Genomic DNA, 10,670 nt, shown 5'->3' with positions numbered 1-10,670 from the left:
CATATTTATTATAAACGAGCTGGGAAGTGTGTCAGTAAATTGGCCATGTGGTACCAGTCTTGTTTCAATTTGTAAAACAGATGGTTAATCTGCTCACTATGTATACACGATGACGCAACAGCCTCACGTCAGAAACACTGTCGACATAACCTTTAGGACTTTTTATAGATTTGACCTGCTAAGCTTTTGAATGTTTTCTATTTTGTAATGTTGACCAAAAATAAATTAAATCTTTATTTCTACCACTCAAAAAAAAAAAAATTTAAAAAAAGTAAAAAAAAAAAAAAAAAAAAAAAAAAAAAAAAATATATATATATATATATATATATATGTATATGTGTATGTGTATGTGTATGTGTATGTGTATGTGTATGTGTATGTGTATGTGTAAGTGTATGTGTATATGTATGTGTATGTGTATGTGTATGTGTATGTGTATGTGTATGTGTATGTGTATGTGAATGTGTATGTGTATGTGTATGTGTATGTGTATGTGTATGTGTATGTGTATGTGTATGTGTATGTGTATGTGTATGTGTATGTGTATGTGTATGTGTATGTGTATGTGTATATGTATATGTATATGTATATGTATATATATATATATATGTTACGGTCAAAGCCCGAAGTCGGCCAATGCTAGGATTGGCCAGCCAATCCGCGCATTGGCCAATATCGCCTCCCATAGGTCGGTCAAAGTCCGAAACTTTGCTTCATTTCGGCCTTTGGCCGGCCAATCCGCAGACTGGCCATTGTGGACCGGCCAAAGTCTGAAATAGCTCTTGATTTCGGCCTTTGAGCAGATTTTTGTTTTTTTTTTATGCCGGTAGGATCATGAAATTAAGTCTTTATTGATTAAAAATTAAAGTAAATGACAGAAACATTCACATTTTTTATTGTACTATAGTCTCAATCAATCAATATTATCATTTGTTACAAGTTGAACTTTTATGGCATTTAGAATTACATAGCAGCTTGTTATTTTTACACTTGCAGCGATTTGTTGTGCACTTGGTTGTGCAATTGCAGCGAGTGTAGCCTTGGCCCCCAGTCAATGATTGTGAAGATGCGATGGTTCGTAGTGATTTTTCCTCAGTGCCAACTGACGACAATAAGAGCAGTTTTTCATGAAGAATTGAAAACTCACTTCTAGCATACAGTTGTTTTAGAACACCATGTTCCGTTCCTAATTTGTAAAAACCGCCCTCGACGCTCATGACAACTGCAATCACGCTTCGGGGATCACCGCGACCTCTGTCAACATCTGGAACACGGATGCATACATTGTCACCCACTTCACCATTTTTAAATTTTGTATTTGATGTTTTAAGCATCTTAGCACCTTGATTTTGCAAGCCAGTATGAGCTGCTGACCTGTGTTCCATGATGTCTTGTTTGTTGTGACATAATCTGCAGGTAATGTTCCCTCCGTACCCTTCGTCTGCTTCATTGGGTACTCCACAAATAGCATGGACATCTTTGCCACAGGATCCACAAGATTGAGCTGCACTACAATGTTTTTCACAAACTATACAGAATCTGTTGGCCACATTATTGTCACGCAACTGGTCTGGACGTTCCTCCACGGCAGTAGATGTGTTAGCTGAGGATGTAGTTGCATTTATGGCAACCTCCATTTCTTGTTCAATGTTCTCAAGATCTTCCTCAGTAACTATTTTATTGAGAGCCTCTCTTGGTAGATTTGAAGCGCTAAGTCCCACTTTTGCTTTGCATCCAAACAAGGCTTCGTATGGTGATTGTTGGATTCCTTGATGAAAAGAACGATTTTTCATAAATTGAATGAATTTGAGACTCTCAGCCCAATGAGCTGATTCATTTGTTTGCATCCATGTCATCATCATGTTTAGAACATCTTGGTTGGCACGTTCGACTGAACCTTGGCTTTGGCTATGCCTTGGTTTTCCGTGAACTAGTTTAAGTTCAGGCCACATGTTCTTTAGTTCAGAAATAACTTGATTCACAAATTCTCTTCCATTATCTGATTGAAGCACACTTGGGGCACCAATAGTCGTGAAGATATCCAGCAGCTGGTAAGCAACTTCTTCTGCTCTTTTGGTTTCCAAAGCTCGCAACAATATGAACTTGGTTAAATGATCCTGGTAACTGAGTATAAACTTGTATTTGCCGTCTGGGTTACTTTGCATATCAATAAGATCTACTTGGCATCTTGAGTTAAATTCTTTAAATATCAAAGGTTTGGAAACAAGACCTTTCTTGGGATTAGACAATTTTGTCTGACAAGGCTTGCACAACCGAAGACACATAGTGATGATTTCTTTGGTGATATTTTTGTACTTTCTCTTGAGCTCTTTTTCCATCCTTGTGCGACCTCCATGTCCGATTTTCAAGTGAGTTTCATTGATCAAGTCGAACAACTCTTCTGAGTGCACATAGTACAAAATAGCACCATTGTCTTCTGTTAGTGGTACAATAAGTTTTTCTTTAACGTCAACTTCAATAACATCATATTTGTTTAGTCGACGATAGTCAACAGTTTTTTTTTGTCTGCTTTGCTTTAGCCTGTTTAACGTCCTCTATAATAGCAATGTATTTGTCTTTGCTGAGAATAAAGCTATTGTTTGGTTTTTCATGCAGTACTGTAGTCAAATGATCTAAAAACATAGTTTTCATGTCAAACGTTGGTTCGATATTTGCATTTTTTCTTTTGACAGCCATTTGCTATGTCTGTCTCATGGTCTGGCGGCCCTTTTGATCCATGTCGCCTTGCATATAGAATGCTATACAAACAAGAGCTAAACAATACGTTACTCACAATGAAACCGCACCCAGAATAATTAAAACGCGATCACAACTTAGTCTAGATACAACATTGGCCAGGACATCCCGGCCAATGCGCGCATTGGCCGGCCAATGTACAAAATACGCTGTCAAGTTTAAGTACTTCGGACTTTGGCCAGTACGTCCCGGCCAGTGCGCGCATTGGCTGGCCAATGTACGAAATACAATCTTAGTTCTAAGTTCTTCGGGCTTTGGCCAAGAGAGCCGGCCAATCCGCGCATTGGCCGGCCAATCCGGGGTTTGGCCGCACTTCGGGCTTTGACCGTAACATATATATATATATATATATATATATATATATATATATATATATATATATATATATATATATGTCTATAATATAAGCGGGCTGTGTCTGTCCTTCCTTCCGTCCGTCATCGCTATAGAATTTGGAACCATAAAAGTAAACATCGCACCATTTAGTGCTTTGCAGTGCATCTCATTGTCTTATTATAAGTATTAGAGTAGGGTCTGTTTATATAACGACATAGAGCTATTTTATAATTTCCACTGTTTGTACAATTTTGCATAACGTAAAGAGAATATTAAATACACGCACATTGCTAAAACATATTAAAAGGATCAATGTCAAATATCGTTTTCGTTAATATTCCTAGAAAAAGTGGATACATTTTTATAACATAATAACTGTATGTTAGAAAAATCTAATTAAACTGTTTAGTAATTTTGCCAAGGGAGGTATTTTAAAAATAAATTGAACTCACGCTAAAAATGTGAATGCAGAATCTGCAAGAAGGAATAATTGTTGGAATAATATAATTAGCAAAATGTGAATGCAAATTATGCAGACGTGTAAGAGTACATTATTGTTGGAATATTATAATTAGCATGGATTGATAAAAGGCAATCTTTTATTTATTTTATTCACTGAATGTAGGCCCTACTGTTTATTACTTATAATTTTTAATCAACTATTCAGCACTATTATAGACGCGTCATCACGTTTATTAGGTGCGCAATGGTTTTAGTTATGAAACTCTTTTGTACATTTTTAAAATTTAAAGTACTGGAAAAAAAAATGCGTGAATGGATAAAGTGAAATATTGTAGGTTAAACACGGATATTTTAAATACTGCCTATTATTTATACTGTTTACTAATTATTATTCTATCTTTCGGGTTTTATAGGAGAGGCGTAGCGAGGGGGGGCATATGTCCCCGGATGCCGACTTTAGGGGGCGCCAAAGTGGGTTGGAAAAAAATTGCGAGGGGGGGGGGGGGGTTGGAAATCGAAAGTTTTAGGGCGGGGGGGGGGGGGGAAGGGGTGCAAATCGAAAGTTTGAGGGGGGTGCAAATCACCGGAAAGGGCGCGATTTGGCGCTACGGGCTAGACTGTGAGCAGTATGCCATTATGATTGCATTGAAATTGTGTTTATGTTATGAGTGTTGTGTTTGTTTTTTCGTTGTTGTTTTTTCTTGCGTTCGTTTGTGTTGTGTTTAGTTTTGTTCTGTTCCCAAGTTGGTACATTTAAAAAAGATTAACCGTGGCGGAGCACGGGATGCAGCTAGTATATATATATATATATATATATATATATATATATATATATATATATATATATATATATATATATATATATATATGCACAAAGCGACACAAAACACTTACATTTAACCTCAGTAAACAAGGACGACAAGGGGGGTGTGTTGTGGTACCACCCATATTAGATTTCCAAACCCAACTATCATGTTTCATGTAAATAAAATGTATGTCGTTGTAGAGTAACATTACTTTTTTTTACATCGGTATTTAAAATACTGTTTAGCTGAAGCAAAATGTCGACACCAAACAGTTATGACGTAAGGGTGTGTACATTTTGAAGTTAGCTCTGTAACATTGGTACCATACAGATGGTCAGCTTGATGTCTAGACATTGGCACCATTCAGATGGTCAGCTTGATGTCTAGACATCGGTACCATCCAGATGGTCAGCTTGATGTCTAGACATTGAGGAAATAAATGTTGGTCCCGCTAAAATATCATACTAGTTTAGATACATCAGATCAGCTGAGTCTCGAGTAACAACAGTGGCACGTGAAAGCCTTGGGTCGTTAGAGAGTTTGTTAATCACATTCTCCATCTGTTGTAACTTTTCTCCCAATAGTGCATTAATATGAAGCGCAAAGAGATGGCTTTAAATTAGCGTCAGCTGCTTATTTTTAAATCGCGTTCATGTGTCTCTCTCATTTTGGACTGTTCGATTAAACCGTTACCATCACATGACTTATAAATAATTTCAAGGTTTAGTTGATATGCTTAAATAGAATGAGTCTATGTATTAAAGTATTATTAGTATTGTTAGCCGGTCAATGGCTGTGGTGGTAACCTAGCCGTCTAGATCTACAAATCTAATATTCAAACCACTGGTAATCCGAAATCACATAGATCTACATCTAGTCATGGGCTGGAGTAGATTGATAGATTATAGAGTCTCTAGATATCTAGATTTAATAAATAAATAAGAGATCTAGATCTGTGATTGTGGTAAAAAGAAAAAAAAAAGCTGCTCCAAAAGAAACTGAATCAAATAACCAAATGTAGACAACATGTTATGTGTCGAGTGTAGACATCAGGTTATGTGTCGAGTGTAGACAACATATTATGTGTCGAGTGTAGACAACATAGTATGTGTTGAGTGTAGACAAAAGGTTATGTGTCGAGTGTAGACAACAGGTTATGTGTCGAGTGTGAGACAACAGGTTATGTGTCGAGTGTAGACAACATGTTATGTGTCGAGTGAAGACAACAGGTTATGTTTCGAGTGTAGACAACAGGTTATGTGTCGAGTGTAGACAACAGGTTATGTGTCGAGTGTAGACAACAGGTTATGTGTCTAGTGTAGACAACAGGTTATGTGTCGAGTGTAGACAACAGGTTATGTGTCGAGTGTAGACAACAGGTTATGTGTCGAGTGTAGACAACAGGTTATGTGTCGAGTGTAGACAACATGTTATGTGTCTAATGTAGACAACAGGTTATGTGTCGAGTGTAGACAACAGGTTATGTGTCTAGTGTAGACAACAGGTTATGTGTCTAGTGTAGACAACAGGTTATGTGTCTAGTGTAGACAACAGGTTATGTGTCTAGTGTAGACAACAGGTTATGTGTCTAGTGTAGACAACAGGTTATGTGTCTAGTGTAGACAACAGGTTATGTGTCTAGTGTAGACAACAGGTTATGTGTCTAGTGTAGACAACAGGTTATGTGTCTAGTGTAGACAACATGTTATGTGTCGAGTGTAGACAACAGGTTATGTGTCTAGTGTAGACAACAGGTTATGTGTCGAGTGTAGACAACAGGTTATGTGTCTAGTGTAGACAACAAAATACACAAAGAACAAGAACTAATAGAGGCTATTCATAAACAAAAAGAAAAATGTATGGAATTAGTTAGGGATAATCTTCTGTGAGATAAAAAAAAAATGTACAGTCAAGTGCTGCAAGCGGCGAGTATCGATATATTTAAAATGTTTTCAGTTCTTAGAAAAACGTCTACTAACAAGTTAAAGTTTTATATATATTTAAATACATATTTTTTAAAATACAATATTAAACTTACTATTAAGTGTATTTATTTTTTTCTAAAAAAAAATAATATTTTTTTAATTTATCGTTTTAACTATTATATGTGTTGTATTTTAATTTTTAAATGTAATAAAGAACACACATTAGCAATATTAAATTGTTTCTCTCCCTTATACTGTCTCTAAACAAAAAAAAAATGCAAATTAATATGTGAGTATGTAATGTAATGTAATAGCATACACATTATGTTGACATCTATCACGATTGAAACATTGAATTGATATAATACGTATTCAATTATTAGATATTATGTTAAGAATGTATGTGGTGACGTAAACTTAGACACAATTTTGACACAATTATGTAAAACTATGGAATGAGGTAGAATAATGTAGAGTAGACTTTTTTTTAAGCAGTCTCACTGGGTAGGACGAAATACCATTCACATAGCCGACAAATCAAAAGAGAGATGAGCAGTCACGGTCAGTTGGTCAGAGATAGCGTCAGTTGGCAGTCAAGCGTGTATAAATCTTTGGGTTTAATATAACACTGTAATAATTTGGTTCAAAAGTTAGCAACAATACTAGCTAATGTAAACAAATACGAAACGATTGGCAAGTATTTTTTTGAACGTGTTGTGAAAGTCATAATAGCTAAGTAAAATAGTATTGTATCTTTCAGATCAGATTGACTGTCTTTTAACCTGGGTTAGATATCTAATTCATGAAAATGGTGACATTTGTTTTACATAGCCATTATAGTGGCACTCTCCTACTTCATTTAAACCAAAGCCTTAGAGAATTGTCTATCAACTTTTACAATCTAGAGTTTAGATCTTTGATTTTTGTTAACTAAGCCTCATTTGCCCATACTCCGTCATCCATTTTACGATACTTACAATCTTTTAGTGATGTATTGCATTACTAAATATCTCAAATATAGAACTATTGTATTACATGGCCATTTGGATATGTCAAATATGGTTACATTGTATTATGTAGCCATTTAAATGTATCAGATATGGTTATATTGTATTGTATGGAGATTTGAATATTTCAAAGATGGTTATATTGTATCTAAACCGATTCAGGTGTCTGGGGCGAGCTAATAACTTTGCTTCCCCCATTTGTATAGTTATATATAATGCCGAGATCCTCCCCCACCCAGTTGTATAGTTATTTATATTGGCAAAAAGATCGTTCTTTCCCCAACCAATTAGGAAATGTCGGAGGAGCTTTTTACCAGTCGCTGTCCATTAATGTTTTTATGTTGGTGTCAAACAATTGATGCTAAACACAGTTTTAAAAACCCGTCTTTTTTCTTAACTTCGACAGTATTTAATTAAGTAATGCAGCTCAAAATGGGCTTTAAAAAAGTCCTACCCAGTTCGCTGCGCCCCCACCCCTGAAGAAAGTTTGGCGCCGCGGGCGGCCACCCCACTCGCGCTTCCATAGCTACGACTCTGCCCAACGTGTACACCATTTGATGTAGCGAGAATAAACATGTTCTATTTGTAGTTAATTTTAAATGGTATTAACGTTGTGTAATATGTATTTAATACAAGTATCAGGTGGGTCTATGAACATGTTGCATTGTTATGGCAAACTAACTATACGAATTATTTCCCATTGATTTTATGTATACAGTAAAAGAAAGACAACCGAACTTTAATACACATTGACAGTCTTTTCAAAAAGCGCACACTTTAATTAAACATCAAATGTCTAATCTTTTTTATTTAAACTAGAAACATTATGAGTTTGACACTTATATACTTTTTGTTTATTCGTAAAATATTATTTTAAATAAAAATGTTGCATTGGTTTAATTTATAAACGCTTCGAGATTAATTTACAAATATTTTAAAGACGAGAGAAAACTTCGATTTAATTACGCGTCCCCCGTTTCTTTATTGTTCACTATTATTTTAAACAAATACGAAAAAAAATAGAACAAAAGACTCACCATATCGTATTCACTCGACAACGCTCTAAACCCAAAGAGAAAGAAACAAACGGGTAATTAGATTGTAATGTGATGCTAAATATAAGTCACATTACCGCATTTTAATGTCAGATCAACACTTTTGGGGAAAGTGTTCAACCAACTCTAGGATGAGAGAAGTATCAACACATTGGGGAAAGTGTTCAACCAACTCTAGAATGAGAGAAGTATCAACACATTTGGGGAAAGTGTTCAACCAACTCTAGAATGAGAGAAGTATCAACACATTGGGAAAAGTGTTCAACCAATGATGTAAGTTACATCCCTTAACCTAATTAAAATAACAAAATGGGAAAAGATAAAAACACTTGTTTAAAATAAATATAAATTTTACATTGTTAACAACTAAATGATTCAACGATGTAATCACGGCATTTACATCGTAGCTGTGTTCTAGGTAATTTTACAGCTGCAAAAGATGTATATCATTCACACTATAGACGACGATTTAAGGTGTATTATTTTACTCTACATAACACTCATGTTACTTTTTTAAAAACATTTTCCAAATTCATTTCAGCAAAAGTTATTAGTCCATACCACTTGACCAAGATCAAAGTGTAACTTTGTAGATATGATTGGTGTCCAAGTTTACCACTGTAGATATAATTGGTGTCTTGAACAACTGACGGCCAAGTTTACCACTGTAGATATGATTTATGTCTTGAACAACTGACGGCCAAGTTTACCACTGTAGATAAGATTGGTGTCTTTTGTTGAACAACTGACGGCCAAGTTTACCACTGTAGATATGATTGGTGTCTTGAACAACTGACGGCCAAGTTTACCACTGTAGATATGATTGGTGTCTTGAACAACTGACGGCCAAGTTTACCACTGTAGGTATGATTGGTGTCTTCAACAACTGACGGCCAAGTTTACCACTGTAGATATGATTGGTGTCTTTTGTTGAACAACTGACGGCCAAGTTTACCACTGTAGATATGATTGGTGTCTTTTGTTGAACAACTGACGGCCAAGTTTACCTCTGTAGATATGATTGGTGTCTTGAACAACTGACGGCCAAGTTTACCACTGTAGATATGATTGGTGTCTCTCACGTTAGCCATTCATTTACGTCATAACATTATGCCTAATATTTCTTTAAATTATTCGCTTGATATTGATAAATATGATTAATTTTTTTGTTTTCTTCATTTTGGTAAATGTTTTAAGTGTACGTATGTATTATCATTGATTAGTTCATTTTTCATTATAATTACCATTAATATTACAATGTATAAATTGCATGATTTACGTGTAAGCTAAACAATCTATAGCTTAGAGACATCACACTGATAGGAGCCCCATTGCAGCTCACCAAATAACTGCAATACTAGCAGAACATTCAATTTCTTAATTACGAAAAATCTGAAAAAAATATCGTTATGAAACTAATGCTACTATTCAATCACTCCAGCATTAATATAAATCAAATGAAGGATGTTTTCACAGAGAGATGTGAGCTATTCAAAACAATTGCAAGTACTCTGACTTATATAGTAGATCATATCAACACAAATTCAAATGAGATTATTTCATATATTCAAAGCTATTTAATTTAAAGGATATATATAGTATGCCATTTGCTTAGGAATATATATATATATATATATATATATATATATATATATATATATATATATATATATATATATATATATATATATATATATATGTATATATATATATATATATATATATATACAGAGAGAGAGATAGAGAGATAGAGAGAGAGAAAGAGAGAGAGAGAGACGGAAGAGCCAAAAGTTACAATTTACAAAATTTCCCAGTTTTTATAGAGCCACATTTTTGTTTCACTATTTGGTTTTTGATTAGGATTAGATACATAAATTAGATTTGCTATTTTAAATAAATAGCTTTAACTGTGAGATCATATTTATTCATACAAAAACATACACATGTTTTGCCAGTTTAATAAAATTAGAAATCAAATAATATAACTATAGGACTCTCCCAATTCACTTTAGAAGCTGTTAACTTTTTTTTTTCTTTACGGATATCACCGGCTCTGGATGTGTCTCCCATTAGCCAGGCATCCATGGACACGACAAACTCAGACTAACTGGCTTGGGTATCGGCTCGATTACCGTGTATCGGTCACTTCTGTCCTTTGGTTCTCACCAGGCTTATCTTCCACCCCACCGAGCCCAGGGTAAAATCGTACCCTACCGTCCAGTACCCAGCTCGACCGTAGGAAGCTAATAACTAAAACAAATTAAAGTGAATTAATATAACTATTAGTATTTGTGAAAGCAGCTGGAGAGCACATTTTGACAT

This window comes from Physella acuta, unplaced genomic scaffold (assembly GCF_028476545.2).
Source record: "Physella acuta isolate Inbredline_101_S28 unplaced genomic scaffold, ASM2847654v3 ptg000264l, whole genome shotgun sequence".
NCBI lineage: Eukaryota > Metazoa > Mollusca > Gastropoda > Physidae > Physella > Physella acuta.
This window is presented reverse-complemented; position numbering follows the sequence as displayed.